Source organism: Lepidochelys kempii, chromosome 23 (assembly GCF_965140265.1).
Source record: "Lepidochelys kempii isolate rLepKem1 chromosome 23, rLepKem1.hap2, whole genome shotgun sequence".
Classification (NCBI taxonomy): Eukaryota; Metazoa; Chordata; order Testudines; family Cheloniidae; genus Lepidochelys; species Lepidochelys kempii.
Window position 1 is genome coordinate 4,043,850 of NC_133278.1, and position 4,415 is coordinate 4,048,264.

The window sequence follows — 4,415 nt, forward strand, 5'->3', positions numbered from 1 at the left end:
GCAGCAGGAAGGTGTTTTATTAGCAGTAATTAGTGCAGAAGCTCAACAACCAGACACCAGAGGAGGGGGGAGGGGTGCCCCAGGGGCCTGGTCAAGCCCCCCTCCTTCATGAGCAATGGAGCCCTTCCATGTCCTCCGGGCTCCCTTCGCTGCCTGCCCAGCCGGTCCCTCGCCGCCTGCCTGCCTGCGGCGTCTATGGCGGCTGCCACGATCTCGGCCGCTGCCCCATACAACAGTCGCTTCTCCTGCCCCTCGGGGTCCCTGGCGCTGACCCCCAGGCCGGCTTGCTGCCACCTGGCACCAGGGGAGCACAGCCAAGCCCCCGCACTTGGCTGGCACACGCCACCCTTACCAGCTGCGTGGGCCACGCCGCTTCCTCCTGCAGCCTCTGCCCAGTCCAGGGTGCCTGCCTGGGTGGGAGTCAGTGCCAAGGAGGTGGGTGGGGCAGGCCCCTCCTGCGCTCCGTGGCGCCGGGCTGGCGTGTCCTCCTGCGGGCGGCTCCAGAGGCTAGGCCTGCAGAGCACAGGGGGTGTCGCGATTCCTGGCACCCAGTGGTGCCGGGGTGTCCAGCTGGGGGCTGGTGTGGGGCAGAGCTCCCATCTCTGCTGGAGCGGGAATCTCCCCAGGCCGGAGCAGGGGGCTGGGCCCTGTGTCCACTGAGCTCCCTGTGAGGCGGGGTCAGGGGTGGCCCGGCAGCAGCCAAGCTGGCCAATGTGCCCAGGGTGAGGGTCGTGGCCCCTTTCTCCAGCTGCTGCTTGGGGGCGTTGCCCTCCACACAAGCAGCTGCCCCCCCCACAGCCGCCCTGACTGCCTGGGCTGGAGCCCCTGCTCCCCCAACCTGGATTCCCTGCAGCCGACTCCATCTGCCCCTCTTTTCCCTGCCTGGGAGCAGGCAGGGGGCCTGGCCCTTCCCCTCCCTGGGCCCCCAGCCCTCCATGCAGCACCCCACAGCCTCTGGGCTGCCCCCGGGCTCCGGCGTTTCTCTCCATCTCTGCGCCCAATGAGGCCACGCTGCAGCCTCCTGCCTCTGGGACGGGGGTGTTGCATGGGGGGACCACAAGCTCCCCGGGGTCCCTTTGCTTCTCAGCATCTCCTCCTTCCCTCTCTGCCCCTGGTGTTGCCTCGGGCGCTGGCATCTGGCCCTGCTCTCCTCTTTGCCCTGGCGGCGATCAGACCTCGGAGAGCCCAGGAGCCCCCGGGGTTGGAGCCTGTCTCGCCTGGGCTGGGGGAGTCAGGCCTCTGCCACCATCTCAGGGGAGACTCGGCAAAGGGCTCCATGCTTCCGCTGAGGGTAGCGAGGGGCCTGGGGCCGGCGCCCTTCTTCCCTGGAGGCAATGCCTTGAACCAGAGCAGTTTTCTGAGCAGGGAGGAGCCCGTGCTCCCCGGCACTGAGTCCTGCCGGGTGCCTCATGGCCTGGCTGGGGCTCTCGTGGTTAGCTTCCAGGCAGACAACTCCTGGCGGTGCCAGGCTCCCAGCCCGTCTTCCCCTTCTGCAGCATCCGGATCTTCCGGCTCAGGAAGGCCTGTTCTGAAGGGTGTTTGCCCCCGGGCTCTGCCGGGAGCCCCGATCCATGAGCCAGGGGCATGGGGGTGATGCCGTCGTGGGCTGGGCTGGGACGTCGTCCCCCCACCCCCTGGCTCCCAACATCCATTTCAGCCCCCTCCCCCCTTGGGATCCAGAGGGCACGACAGCGTTTGTATGCACATTCTGGCCCAGGTCCCAGTGAGAGGGGCTTCAAATCCAGCGGAGGTGAAGGGCTGGCCCCCCCACCGGGGCAGTTGAAGGCCACTGGGGCTGGCGTCCTCGGCTGGGCAAGCAGCAGGGCTGTGGCGGGTTGGGGGGCAGAGCTGCCCGGGAGGGGGTGACTCCTACAGCAGCTGGGGAAACCAGAAACCGAGTGAGTTGGACCAGTGGCACTTAGCCCTGGATCGATTTGTAGATGCCAAGGCCAGAAGGAACCAGACTAATTCCTAGCTCAGTCTTGATTTACTCACATCTCCCCTTTAACCCCAGGCACGATCCCCCGTCCCTGCCAAGCTGTGAAAAAGCGACATGGAGTTGGATAGAGAACCCAGGAGTCCTGACCTAGCCAGTCTTTCCCGGCCCCCCCCACAGCCCATCCCCCTAAATCACTGAGCTGCCAACTGGGTGCAAAGTCCCCCGTAGCCTGCCTACGACTGCAAAACAGGGGTGGGGGGAATGGGGATCAGGACCAGCCTGGATTCGCCCGTGGGGGGGGCGGGGGGGGAATGACCCGGGGCTGCCTCCATTTCCCCAGCCAAGTCAGCACCAGCTCGTCCCTCTAATCCAACCTGGACTGTGCCAGCCTGGTGCCCTGGGAACCAGCCAGCTGCTCCCCCCTCACCCGCCCGCCCCTGCCCCCCCCCAAGCTGGCCACCCCCAGCCAGCCACCCCCACACTGTGCTTCATTCTGGTCCCCCACACACACACACACACACTTTGCCAAGCGCACCCCCCCCAGTGTTCCCATGGCAACCTGTCTGAGTGGGGGGGCAGCTGAGGCCTCGCTATGTGGCAGGGGCTGGGGGATGCTCCCAGCCCCGGAGCGTTGAGGACCCAGACCAGGTGCTTGGGGCAGGCTGAAGTAATGGTTACAGCTTGGGGGGAGGGGGAAATGACTGGGGCTCAGGACCCCTCGGTGCTATGGTCTAATAGAGCAGAGGAGTCAGAGCAGGATGCCTGGGTCCACTCCCTGGCTCTGGGAGGGGAATGGGGGGAGCTAGTGGTTAGAATGGGGGGGGTGGGGGCTAAGAGTCAGGACTCCTGGGTTCTAGCCCCCACTCCAGGGTGGAAGTGGAGCTCCCAACTCAATGAATTAAAGGCCTTGGCCTCCCTTAGGTCACTCTTATCACCTCCCCACAATCTTACACATGGGGAAACTGAGGCACCATTTGCCCACCTGGCAAATCAGTGGCTGAGCTAGCCAGGAAAGGCGCCCAGGCATCCTGATTCCCCCTTGCCTCCTCTCCTCACTGGGGTCATGATGAGAAAGAGCTGCCGGCACTTTGAGTGGCACTGCAAACCCCCCCCCCCCAACGGTCACCTCAGGCCCAGGGATGCGTTAGGCCAGCCCTGCACTCAGCCCATAAAGGCAGCAACAGGCACCCAGCCCTGGCTCTCAGCTCCCCGGAAACCACCTTCCCCTGGCAAGAGCTGAGAAAACCCCCAGAAACCAGGATTTTCCCCTGGTACCCGGCTTCCCATCTCCAGTGGCAGAGGGCACCTGCTGCATCACAGGAAGGCAGAAGGACTCCCCCAGGGGGGCAGGGGTGGAATAACCAGCCCCCTGGACAGGTCTGTTCCTGACCCGGGTCAGGTAGAGGTTGAGTCACACCCTGACACAGGAGGATTTGTTTCCCAGGTGCGTATTTCTACTGTGGAGGCTCTTGTTAGCCATGTAAATGTGGGCTATAGCCCAGCTCCCAGAGGATAGGCCCATAAAGACAGAGGCTGATTCCCTTTTCAGACACAGATCCCTCTCTCTGTGCCCCCCTGGCAGGGCACAGGGGCCTTAAACAGGGTGGAAAGGACCCCCAGAGACTCCCTGCCATCTAGGGCGCCTACCCAGGCTGTGCTCCCAGACCCCACCCATCGGTGGTGCAGCAGGGGCCACACTGTGCTCAGGGCCCATGGGGGGCAGATCGGGAGCATGGCATGAGCTAGGCACAAGGGGGTGGCTGCGTCCAGCAGGCAGGGAGCACCCAGAAAGGGAGCACCCAGAAAGGGACCCACGACGAGGCAAGGGAGAAGCTGCACCAACCCAGGGAAGCGTGAGTATTTCTTGAAGGCACAAGGCCTGTCTTCATAGCACGCCCCCCACCTCGCTAAAACAAGTGCTGTCTGTCTACCAAAGGACTCGCACAGCCCCCCTCACTGCAATATCTGACCACCTCCCACCCGCTAATGCAGTTAGCCTCACAACTGCATAGAGAGGAAACTGAGGCACAGTGAGGCTAAATGACTCACTCACATGCCCCTGTCTGCAAAGTCCAAGAACAGCATCCTCACCCCTGGGCCATCCTTTCTACCAGCATCTGCCCCACGGTGGAAGGATCAGGGCCCCGTAAAGGCGTGGGACATGGGCATGGTTTGACTACCAACTCTTTGTGGCAGGGGGTGGCTTTTTGTTCTGTGTCTGTACAGCACCTGGCACCAGGGTGCCCTGGTCCCTGGCTGCAGAGCTCCAATGGTACCCATGGCCCAATGGTGGGTGACTAGCATGGCACCAATTAACACATCCACTCGTCCTCCCACATGGATCCAACGGTGCCAGTTACAACGCCTTCCCCAGTGGCATAGCCAGGCATGAAAATTTAGGTGGGCCCCCATTTATGGTGGACGGGCAGCGACCAAAGGTCTGAGATCCCAGCAAACCATTTCTATGGCACAGGAA